We start from the raw sequence: 12,687 nt of genomic DNA, 5'->3' as shown, positions 1-12,687 counted from the left end.
TCTGTAGTTAGATCCAATGGTGGTTTCATTTAGCTGGGGTATGTGGGCAGAGACAGGTGTCTGTTGACTGAGGATATCAGGCTGCATAATTTGCTTTTAATTTATATCTGTCCTCCCAAAGAGTGTCTAGTGGAGGGGAATAAAATAGACCTGAAGATTAAACAATGGCTTCAGGGCGGGAGGGATGTACAGAACACAAGTCAGCCTCTGCTAAATACCTGAACAGACATTAGCAGTTCCTGTGGGCTTCAAACTGTCATTTGAGCAAGAAAATGATGCATATAGCCTAAGTGCTTACAGCCCAACTAGAACTGGGTTTGGCGCAGATAGCAGGAAACAGAGAAACCTAGGATTATGCTAAACCATTCCTGTGCTAAAGGGATGCTCAGGCATGTCAAGAGGCAAGAAACTAGAGGCAGGGCAGGTGTACCAAAGCAAGAGTGAGGCCAGAGAAATGCTCAGTCATACTGGACCATCCTGCAAACCCACTGGCTTTTTGGGGGACACAGACAGGCAGACCCTGAACAGTGAATGATAGCCTGGCATGGCAGGGCAGGCTGGCTGGGAGCAGGGACAAGAACAGCCTCATCAGGAAGCAGAACTTGGCCATTAGGATAAAACAACTGTGAGCAAGACCCAGGATAACAGCCACAGCAAATGGCACATTGCAAAGCCAAGAGCAACTGGTGGGATTGCCCAGCATCTCTGGCAGCAGCAGGGACTGGCTAGTCCCAGGCTTGACAAGGTTAGTCTGAAACTAGCTTGCCAGACAATCTTTTCCGGACTTGGATTAATCAGACAATGTCTTCTTTCCACTTGTCAGCCACAATTTGCTGTGTTTCATTTACAGCTCCTTCTACTCTACAAATACAAGCTGCTCTTGTGTTTGCAGAGACTGGCAGCCCGTGTTAATTAAGCTGGAGATGCTGAGAATTTCACAGCCTTTTCAGTCACACCTGACCCCTGCATCTGCAGAAAGACACCCCCTTTTAATGCACTTATCTCCCTATTTCATTGCAGCCACATCCATCTGTCCTGCTTGTTCAGGCTTGGCTCTCTGGAAGCAGGGACATGCCATTTCCTCCCTCTGAACTTATCCTTTCCACACATCAGGAGCTTATCTTCCTCTGCATGAGGCAAAGGATACAGGCACTGCCCTGCACCTTCATGTGTGTGAAAACCAGTTTACATGGGTGTATGAGTAATATTAAATCAAATCACAATGTTACATGATCCCTGCCTGCTCACTGCAGCACTAGCTGCAAGCAAGAGAACCGCCTGCACCTTCCCCATCCTGAGCAGGGATGCTCAGCTGTTGACTTTCTCTATAGCTGCTTTTTTTTAACAGCAGTGACTAACATGTAAAGTTTCTTACCTAGACTGAATTTGTTCTTGTACACAGAACAGAACGAATGCATGTAATCCACCTCGATTCCTCACTTTGCTATTCAAAGATTTCCTGGACTCAAGATTCAGTTTGTGACTGGCAAGTACTCTATACTGCTTTGGACTGCAGCACTGTATCAGATAATCATTCACACAGTGGATTAACTGGTCTGAATCCCCATAAAGATGGGAAGCCAGTAAGAAAAAAAAGCCCCATGTAAACCAAATGTTCATTCAGTTTGAGTTCACTGTAATGCCTCTGCTCACATCAAGACTTAGCTGGGATCAGAACGCTTATTTCCAATGCAATGCTAATTAGGATAAACCTATCTGAAAGAGCCAGGGAGAAATATCCAAACTAATTTTAGCAGGACCACTGGTCACTCCAGCTCCATCCCTCACAATGGAAGGAAGAAAGAGCCCTTTTCCCCCCACTGTTTGCATGCACAGCCTGGTCCTGTGAGCAAAGCAAGTCCAGTAAGGAAAAATATCCACCCCAACATCAACCTCTGTGCCTTTGGTAACTAACTTGTCCCACTACTGTATTGCAAAGCACAGCAAGACTACAGGCAGAACTGAAGAGGAGCCTGACACCAGCAGAAAATTTGAGCTCCAGGAAGTAACTACTGCTTAGGAATAAAAATGTTGATAAAACTAACTAAATAAACAGCACAGGATTGGTGCCTTACAAAGGCTCTGAATCCCCATCCTGCAGGTGAACGTCATCCAAGGGGGATGGCCCTGCAAGAGGACGGGAAGCCCCAAGAGCCCAGGACAACACTCAGACATAGAGAATAGAGCTAGCCAGGAGGTCAGACTAGATCATATAATAAGTCTTTTAGTCTTGAGCTTGGTGCATGTTGGATCCCGACAGTGGATCTCCCAATGTAAAGGGCCCCCAGACTTTCAGGTTTGCTTTGTACACAAGCGAGCCTCAAAAGAGGTCGGATGGGGTTAGCCACGCTCTGCACCAGATAAAGTTGATATCCAGCTCTTCCATTTGGTTATTCAAATCCAGCAGCTGTGGGAAAACCTTAGAAGCTTCTCTCTGGGGTATCTCCTTTAGTTACCTAGAAACCGAGACTGAGTTTTATGAGCACAAAATATGTTGGGAGGCATGTTTGCCTCATCTGCTTTAAAAAGGAGCTATTTTGCCCTTTTCCCCACCCAGCAATTTCATTAGCTGAGAACTATTTATGGGCTTTAACCACCCCTCTCTTCTTTGCAGCTTGGATTTCCCAGGGATGCAAGAGCATCCCAGCCCCTTTCACTTCCAGCATTATGGCCTCACACAGAAGTAATCTGTACAAGCTCCTGTGGTATCTACAGGGCTTTCTGTGAATAAGAAACCCTTTATGAGCCTAATACCTCCGCATGCTGTCCCAAGACCTCAGAGAAACCGACTGGTGAGATGGATTTTGCCTGGGGGGAAGTCCTACCAAACCTACTGGGATTAAATTCCAGACCATAATTGAACCCAGCGAGCTGATTGTCCTCTCCTTTTGTCCAGGATCTTGCTGAGCTTTCTTTGCAGCCTGTTTGCTGAACGTCACAGAGCAAACACCCCTGCAGCCGGCGCATTATCCCTGCGCACAGAGCGGGGGGCTCTCATTCAGTTCAGTATTTATGGGTCGCAGGAGTGATTTCCCCAAGTTAGCACATCGCCTCAACAAAGCAGAAGGGGCTCAGTGGCAGAGAGGGAGGCAGGCATATTAGCCTTTCACCTTTGGAGGCCTCGGCTCAAATCCTGGCTCAGGTTACTGAAGAAAGCGAGTCTGATGGGCTCTAACCCCCATCTGCAGGGTGAAGCTGCCTCCCTCAGCAGCCAGGAAAGCAGAGAGGTATTGCACGCTACACACAGCCCATGCTCATGTGTAGGACGCCCATACTGGGGCTCTGCTCCTAGGGGACCTTAGCCAAACTGGTAGTTTCATGGCTACAAATTGCCACGTCTCTTGAGGGCATTGCCAAGGCAGGAAGCATCCAAGGCAGCACAGTGTGATGGTGAAGGCAGGCTGGGTAACATCGTCCCATTTACTTTCTCTTGGTTTTGCTGATCTTTCTTCTCCAGTCTGAGTAGACCAGCTTAAAATTTACTGACCCTTTCTCTTTGTCGCTCTGCGACAGATGATGCAGCTAAAAGTGGAGGAAAAAAATATAGTTTAAGTATAAAATAGCTAGGCTCATCACTTTTCCCTGCCTTGGCTCATATCACTGCTGTTTAACAGGAGGTAGAGACCACCAGGGCTGTTGAGCAGATACAATCCACTGGTGCTATTTTCACTTTAGGTATTTCTTTGCACTTCATGAAAGAAAAAAACACAAATACAAGGCCTTTTGCACCTGGTGAGGAGGGGCTGTTTGCTTAGACAGCCAAATGAAGTCATTGCTGAGAAACTATGCCCTCACACCCCTTTTAATATTCGCTTGCCAGAAACCATAATGGAGTGAAATGACCCATCACCATCCACAGCTGCCTGATATAACCAGGAATGTTTCTGCCTCCTCCATCTCTTCTAACCATACAAAAGCCAAACTGTCCTTATCACTGGCATTTAACAACATCATCATCTTCTCCCTAGGATGAAAGGGAGGTGGAAATTACTGCCTAGATAATTTTCCCTGCAATTTGCCCTAGAAACCTTCTAATGAATTCTACAGCACCTGAGCCTGCCCTGCTGTGTGGTCTGGCCAAGAACTACACCAAATCCTAGCCGGAGCAAAGTTGCCTTAGAGCAGCTCCACACTTTAACACCACTCTGACAAATGGAAAACTAAGCATTTTTAATTTGCATTTTAAAACAAAGGCTTCTAATATCCAGACCATTAACTTGGCTACGAGGCTTTCACAGCAAAACTTGTTACCCACGATGTGTTTTGTTGTCATTAAGATATATTAAATACTAGTAATTGTGATGCCTTGCTATTATGCTATTTGGAGACTTGCCACAAGCCCACTTCCACCCAACCTGTATTATGCTGTGAACCTTGGAGGCATTTTAAACATCTCCTGCAAAATTCATGAACGTGAAAAGGAGCCTGTCTCTATTTCCAGCATCTTAAAGGACTGGGGAGCCTTCCTGAAACCCAACTCAGTTCAGGGCTGAACCCTAGCAGCTACCGCATCTCAATCCAACCTGCCGTGCCCCCACTCAAGCCCAGATGGTTACCACGCTCTATATGCACCTTCCTTCTAATGAATATAGGCTTACGGACATCTCATGCATTATTTACCAAGGTGTGCTTATTATGATTGCAATGATTTAAGGCAGTTTGTTAGAGGCACAGCTCTGAGTGATTGCGATCAATAGAAGAAATAAGAACAAGCCAATCTGCATAGAACAACAGTCCTGGTCCTTAGGGGCTGTGCTGCCCTGATTAACCCTTCCCAACCACACACCAAAAGAGGCTGGCATTTGTTTGATACACAGAGCTGGTTACCCTCCCTCTTACCTTCCCACCTCAGTCAAGGGTGAAGAGAGATTCAAAGGGGTCATGTGGCTCCTCCAGCTGTTTTCTGGGGCTGGATCCCACATGCTGGCACAGCATTCCTCATGGTATTCCATGTGTACCTTGGATGCGGCTGACGTTGCTGTAATGTCCCACCTAAATAGTGCGAGGTGGAATCCCTAGAAACTTCTCCCATGTACCATAGGGAGCACATAGCCATACCCTTGTGCCAGGGTACCCCAAGGAGTGTGGGTTTAAGGGCAACCAATAAACACTACTCTAGGTTTATCCCAAACTCCTCACACAAAGCAAGTCTGGAGATGTCCTTTCCCACCAAGTACACAACTGATCTCAGCTTGGCTTTTACACGGGAGCTTTGGATCGGACCTGGCACACAGGAAATATATTCATTACTTCAAAGGGGAAGCAAACAGGATGTCTGGACAAAGCACCAAATAAAAGGCTAATGACACAAATGGATATTTAATACAATGACTTCCTCCGATTATCCTATAAGGAAACACTTCAAATACTGTCCATTTCGGTACATCCTGCAGCACTGTAATATGCTCAAGAGTCCAGGAGGGACTTTTCCACACTGTTCACTGGTGAGGTGGGGCTGTGCTGTTACCTGCCTGCTGCAGATGAGGCAGTACAGCACACACAGCCTGCATGAGCTGCTCGGGATGCTCTGCTAAGCTGTGGGATGGCAGCCCTACAGGCAGCACCCTTCTCCCTCCCCATCCCCTGCTCATCATCCCCAGCACAGAGAGAAGGGTGACAAGATATCGCTGTGGTGGCTGTTCACATTACCTGAAGGGGACCTACAAGGATGCTGGAGAGGGGCTCTTCATCAGGGCCTGTAGCAATAGGACAAGGGGTAATGGGTTCAAACTTAAATAGGGTAAGTTCAGGTTAGGTATAAGGGTTTTTTACTGTGAGGGTGGTGAGGCCCTGGAACAGGTTGCCCAAAGAAGTGGTAAATGCTCCACCCCTGGCAGTGTTCAGGGCCAGGTTGGATGGAGTCTTGGGTGACATGGTCTAGTATGAGGCATCCCTGCCTATGGCATGGGGTTGGAACTGGGTGGTCTTAAGGTCCTTTCCAACCTTAACCGTTCTATGATTCCTGGTGATACAGAAACCAGAGCTACATTTTTCTTCTCCACTCTATCCTTATCATCAGGAGATGGGGTTAACACCAGCACTGGGATCTTGGGTTCAGCCCTCAGACTCAGTCTCTCCAGGTCTGTCCCATAGCCTGAGCCATCCTCAGGGCACATCTGTGCTGGGGGGGTGTCAGTGGACAAACAGAGTTTAACCAAAATCCCTGCTTAGCTTAAGCCAAGACAGGATTTCATTAGCACAGCACTTGCTCTGCATGCTGCTGCAGACCTCTCTGGAGAAAAGACAACTGAAACCCTTTGCTTTGTAGCGACTGAGGAGGAGAGACAAGAACAAAATAGGTCAGTTAACAAAACAAGAAAAATTGTTTCCAGAGTCACCGTGACCTGATGGTTGCTTTGGGTTAAACTAAATCCAACCCACCATAATTGGCCAAGAGGCCAAAGACAGCGATATGCAGGAGAATTAACATAAGATTCTTTTTTGTTACAGAGAGAACCCTGAAAAACTGCTTTGCAGAAATTACTTCTCTTTGATTTTTGATGTGAGAAATTCAAGTGAGGATTGAGCTCTATATGGGTACCGAATAGCAAAATAATGACACCATTAAGAACACAAAGCTGAATGATTGCAGAAAGGTCCTTTCTAGTTTAAGCTCATAGGCTTTGTTAACAGTTATTTCATTCCAGTGCCTAGCCAGCACTTTGTTTAAAGGAGGTCTTTGTTAATATTGTAAGTTAATAAACATTATTAGGCAAACCTGCCTTTACCCAGCCAGGACCTCCTAGGGAAACCAGGACAGAACATTTGACAACCCTGAAAGTTCTGAGATAAGGAAAAAACACAGAAGAGAAAAAAGTACCCTCAACCTGAATAGTCTTCAGCCATTCCAGCAACATCAAATACATAAATAAAGACCAACACCCAATTTCATTACAGGCTGTTTTCAAGGCACTGTTCTTCCAATAAAGGAAATCTATAGTCTGGTGAGGAAAAGCAGTATTTTCTAATGTCATTTGAAGCCTGAATTCCTTCCAGCAATTTACACACTGTTTGCTGGGATGATTCCACCCAGAAAAAAAGAAAACAAAACCAAACCCTCTTCTTCACTTCTTAGCACATCCTTGGGATAAAACTTGCTTTCCTGATGTAATAAAGATAGCTCTGACCAGTTCAGCCACTGTTAGTAATCAGACTGTGGCATCTTTGTACATGGTGTGAATTATAGTTATTTCTGTAGCAGTGATGCAATAGCAGTTTTCTACCCATCTTGAGCTGTTCCTAAGCTCAAGGGAAAGGGGTTCATTCAATCCCATCTTTGCTGTACAGCTGCTTTAGGAAAGAAGCCAGTCAGTGTTCCATTCCGAGCCAAGAAAAATAATTTTTATGGATGAGATAAGGCAGAATTTGGTCCTATGTTTACAGCTCCCATTGCAACCAGGGCCAAGCTAACAGACCTGTGGGAAAGCCTCCTTGTCTCACAGAGCCCCAAAGGGCTAATGTTCCTCCTTAGTGCCTTTCTTGGAGCAACACAAGCTATGAACTGGTCTCATTATTTGATAGCTCAAAGCTCCCTATTGATTCCCACCTACTGCTAACACTAAGGAATTACAGGTAGTCACAATCAGTTTTCACACCAGGACAAGGCTGCTGGCAGCAACCTTCATCAGGCAGGGGGAAAACCCACAGCCCCATTACCTGCTCAAGTAGACCAACACCAATGGAGAAATCAAGATGCAAAAGCATTCAGCTTCAAGGCCACCTCCTTATTCTCTCACAAGAGCCCTAAACTCCATCACCTCCTCCAGCCTGGGAAATAACCTCCTTTTCCTTCACAAACGACCCATTTCAACAGGCAGCAGCTGATGCTCAGCCACTGATGAGCATCCACCTCCAGCTGCTGGCTGAGCACACAGCAGAGGAGGTTAAGTGTCACTGGAGCTTAGCAGCAAGATTGGACCTGCCCTTCTCCAGCTGCATCCGTTGTGCTCTTGGGGCTGGGCCAGGCTCAAGACAGAGGATCTGACCGGGTGGAAAAGGAAATTCTGTGCATTCCTCATCCTACATTCCAAGTGAAACGCAGCGATGAGCAGCCAGAGCGGAGCGCTTGTCTGAGGCTTCCTTCTAGCTGCAAAAATGTGTTTAAAGCAGTTTTATTGAGTTGGGTCCAGCAAAACCAGGCTGCTAGGGTGATGAAATCATTCACCCTCCAGTACTGGTGTAACAGGTGAAGCGTTAGGAGTAGCATAAATCCTGGGATATACCCACCAAAGGCTGAATTTTGGCGTAGGAAAAACACCTGCCCTGCAATGTTCTCAGCATGTGATTTTAATTTTCTTTGACCTTTTTGTGTCTCTCCTTAGCCAGGCACAAAAATATCTTCCTCAGAAAAATTTCTGCCTGGAAATGATGGTCCTTTTTCCCCCAAGTCCTTTTAAAGGGAAGAAAATTGCTTGTAGAAATATGCTGCTATGAACAAGCAATGCATGAACCCATTCTGCAAGGGGAATTCTCTCCATGCTCATCCATGCCCATACCAGCTATATCCTAACAAACACAATTGTAATGAAATCAAAACACAACAGCAGGAAAATCCCATATAAATGCAACGTGACCTTGACAATTAACTGCTGAAAAATCCAGCTTTTGGTTCCCTGCTCCCTTATTCACTTTGTAAATGGAAATCTCCCACGAGCAAAGCCATGGCTGCTAATCACGGCACCCTGACAAATGCTGGTGTGAGTAGTTTCCCTTCATTGCCGCTTCTGCCTTCAGGGGTTTTGCTGGGAGGGCTACGTTCTACCCCCACAATAACACTAGCTCCTTCATTTCATCCCCTAAAGCCCAGTTTGCTGCCACAAATCAGTGGGGATCCAAGTGCGCAGGAGGTAGTAGGTAGAGATGTAACATGGGACCCTCTGTCCATCAAAGTGCTTAGTTAACAGCTGTATCTGATGCCAGGAGCAACATATTTTATATATTCATGCTGGCTAAATGGCTTTTTAGTGTTTAAACTTACCCACAGCAATGCTTCTTTCAGCTGGATATGATACCATCAACATCCTTCCTAAACCATCCCATAGCTGTCTCCTACGAACTCCAGAAGCAAGTTATTCAAAACAAATTAGACTCTATTCAGTGCTGATTTCTGCTGAAACACTGCTCAAACTCAGGTTCACATTCCTCCAGCCTAAATGGCCAATACAAAACTCTGGGATAAATATCAGCAACATGTTGTTCCTTGGGTAGAGTGAAAACCTCCCCAGGAAGGATAAACACAGAATCATGGGATGGTTTGGGTTGGAAGGGACCTTAAAGCTCAGCCAGTTCCAACCATGGGCAGGGATACCTTCTGCTAGACCAGGTTGCTCCAAGCCCTGTCCACTTGAACACTGCCAGGGATGCAGCATTCACACTTCTTTGGGCAGCCTGTTCCAGCACCTCACCACCCACACAGTAAAGAATTTCTTCCTCATATCCAACCTAATATAAGATAAATTACAATAATACATATTATTATATAATAATACATAATGCCTGTGGGTGCAGGAGAGAGCTCGTGCTGAGTTGGCACAGGGTTTGGTCTTTTGTTGAAGGACAAGTGACATAAGGCCACAGCTTTTCTTCCATATCTCTTCACAGAAAACAGTTGTGACCCAGGAACACATGTGCTGAGGGTAAACAACTGCACTCCTTTTAAAACAGTGCAAACAGGGCTACAATAACATGGACCATACTCCATGTCCTGAAAGGGGTTTTCCACCCCTGTGTCCTATGGTCCTGCTCCTTTGACCTTGCCTTTCTAACATTAACACATACCACACATTTTTCAGACAGCAACCAGCAAAATGAGATATTTCACTGCATTTGATCCTCCCTGGGAGAGATGAAAACAAAAAGTCCTAATGCACGTTAATCCCATCACCAGAACGCTGCTGAAAGATGGTTGATACTTGGGATAGGAGCACTTGCAAGAGATATGAAAGCCTATAGTGTTATTGAGGCTCCTGCATCCCACCCCAGCAGTGGTTGCCTATCAGTGGCTCGAATATAATTTGTCCAGCATAAATAAGTCCATAGCAAGGCTCATTTGTGATGACAGACCACACAGCACCATGGTTTGGACTCCTCTATCTGCCTGTGCAATGTGTCACACGAGGCAGGGACAGGGCCCTGCTCTTTGGGTGATAGGCAGCAAACACATTGCTCTGCACATGTTGGGCCAAATTCCCTCCTCAGCAGGAGCCCTTGTGCCTCCTCAGAAAAAAACCCAGACCAAGACAACTTGCATCCATGGGACCTTCACGAGCCATTCATCTAGGGAAGAAGAAACCCTCTAATACAAAGAAATGCAAATAAAGACAGTGGAGTTGACACCTTCAATGAGAGGAAGGGAGCGTCAAACAGCAATTTCCATCCTGGGGCTGGGGCTGTGTGCAGACTTGTCCTCATTTTTGTCCTTTGACCCTCTCCCCCCAGCACCTGAGCCCTTTTTACTGGTGTTTCAGCAGCCCATCTCCTGTTTCCATTAACCCCCAGAGGAGGTAAACTGTGCTGGGCGGATGGTGTTCCACACAGAGGGCAGTGAGCTGCTTGCAGGTAACACCAGACAAGAGGCTGAGCCAATATTTGTGGATGGGGGAAGCATGAAGACAGCAACCTGACATGGGCTTGCTGCTTTGCACAGCACACTGGGAGAGGAATAGCATTATAACGACTCTCAAGTCTCCAGCTTTGCCTCTGATGTCGCACATCTGGGGGGCTGGAGCTGTTCTGAGGATTAGACAGTGTCAAAACCAGCCCCACTCTGCCTTCGGACTGTGTTTGTGCAGCACAGAGATGAGACATTTTCAGAATTCCTCCACTGAGCCTGACCTTGTAGGAGAACAAAATCCAAAGGACCTGTCCCCGCCTCAAATGACACCTTTGAGACTTCAATACCCCTGGACAGCCATGCCCCATGGGTGAGATACAAGAGTTTAAAATAAAACCAAAGGGCAAGTGTTGTCCCACTGACAGTCAGAATCCCACTGATGTGAGCCACTTCTGGCCAAAGAGATCAGAGAAGTATGATACCTGCTACAGGCAAGAAGGCACAATGTCCATCGTCCTTGCTCCCTTTGGTAACACTGCAGTTACTACAGCATGGTCGGTACCAGGGCTATAGCTTGGGGTTATTTGTATCCCAGCTATGAGCCAGGCCAGTGCTGCACAGTGAACACCCAAATAAACCCTGCTCCAGGGAGCATACATCTAGTGAGAAATCCATAGTGAGAAATGAGCTCTGCTTACCTGCAAGATCATCAAGTTTTAAATTTGGGATATATATTTATGGAGTTTTACTTTTTTTTTCCCTTTTTCTTTATGGAATCTATTGTTAGCAACAAAAAAGTAATTTCATCTTTGCAACACTGCCAACTGCAAGGCATCAGCACTTGGTTTGGAGAAATCCCATTAACTGTGTTACAAGATAAATGCTGAACTTAGTGACAAGCTGCCATACGGTTGTTCAGGATGGATAGACAGACAGGCTGTACCTCCTTCTACTCCATAAGTGTTTCACTCCAGCCGCAGTCAGCCTGGCTTAGTCATGGGTATATTTGTCATACAGGAACCTGAAGGATAGTGAAGGGCACAGATTTATCATTATTCCTGCAAGTGCAGGTTCAGCCTCCCTACCCTGTGCCTGGGAATTACCAAATGTCACAAAGAACAAATTGAGGATTAAAAGGACCCCTCAGCCCCTGCAATGTCCTGCTTTGCTGCTGGCCCCAGGGACTCAGTGCTCCCCTTCTCTTTGTCTCTGATCCGGACTTGGGCAGGTGGTGAGCCACTCGCCAGACCAGACAGCAGCATTCCCTGCTGCCCTGCAAGCATCAGGGTGCTGATGAATATCCATCTAATTGGAATTAGGGATTCTCCAGACCAGCCCTTCAACCAGAGAAATTAGCTAGTTTATTCCAATAAAGATGCTAATATAAGGGGCTCTGTGAAGGGCGAGAAATTCCCATTGTCATTCAGAAGCAATTTGTAGCGGATTTGAAGCCTTTGAAAAGGTGATGTGCTGGTGGCTGGGTTTGTATAATACCCATCCCCGAAATTCACAGCTGAGCATTCTTCCCCTCCATATGCTTCAGTGATGCCCAATTTGTATTCCCCTGGTGAGGAGGCACTGGAGCGGAGCCACTGGCAGCAGCAAGGGGAGAGTGGCTGGTCCTGGAGAGAGGAGATGGCAGCATATACGAAGGGGCTCATTTGTTCTTTGGAGCTCCAACTTCCATTACTCTTTATTTCTAGATTTAAGTCATCAGCTCCAAAAGTGACTAAGACTGAAGTTAATACCAAAACCCTTTCCAATTGAATTTCATTTTCCCCCAACACTCTCTTCTGAACTGAAGACTACATAGGCTGGTGTCTTGCACAGGGCACCTAAGGGGACTGAACTATCTGGGGAGGCTTAGGTTGTCCAAACTGCTTGGCAGGTGACATTTTGGGGACCTCCAGGCCAGATTTCCCTCTAATGTACTAGGCTCTGCAGTAAACCTCATCTGTATTTTAGGAACGAAGCACTTTCACAAACTGCAGCCTAAATTCACATAAAAGCCAAATGCCTCCCTAAGCTGCTCTTTGCAGATTGCTGTAGGAGATGTGATGATATAAAAATGATTCTCTAGCAGCTGTCTGGAAATTGAGGTAGAGCTCTGTGCCACAGCAAGAGGCTGTTTTTGC

At 46.2% G+C, this 12,687-nt stretch overlaps 1 long non-coding RNA gene across 1 annotated transcript; it reads right to left on the bottom strand.

Annotated features, from left to right (window-relative positions):
• Positions 1-3,656: 3,656 nt before the first annotated feature.
• Positions 3,657-7,854, bottom strand: LOC134170156 (uncharacterized). Its single transcript, XR_009967139.1, has 3 exons — positions 7,657-7,854; positions 4,840-4,992; positions 3,657-3,964 (listed from the first exon to the last, which is right to left on the bottom strand). It is a non-coding gene; the product is annotated as an uncharacterized LOC134170156 (long non-coding RNA).
• Positions 7,855-12,687: the final 4,833 nt, after the last annotated feature.

The sequence above is a fragment of the Pezoporus occidentalis genome, unplaced genomic scaffold (assembly GCF_034315485.1).
Source record: "Pezoporus occidentalis ecotype Australia unplaced genomic scaffold, CSIRO_AGI_Poc_V1 ctg11, whole genome shotgun sequence".
Taxonomy (NCBI): Eukaryota; Metazoa; Chordata; class Aves; order Psittaciformes; family Psittacidae; genus Pezoporus; species Pezoporus occidentalis.
The sequence above is the reverse complement of the archived record's forward strand: the minus strand, read 5'-3'. Positions and strand labels throughout refer to the sequence as shown.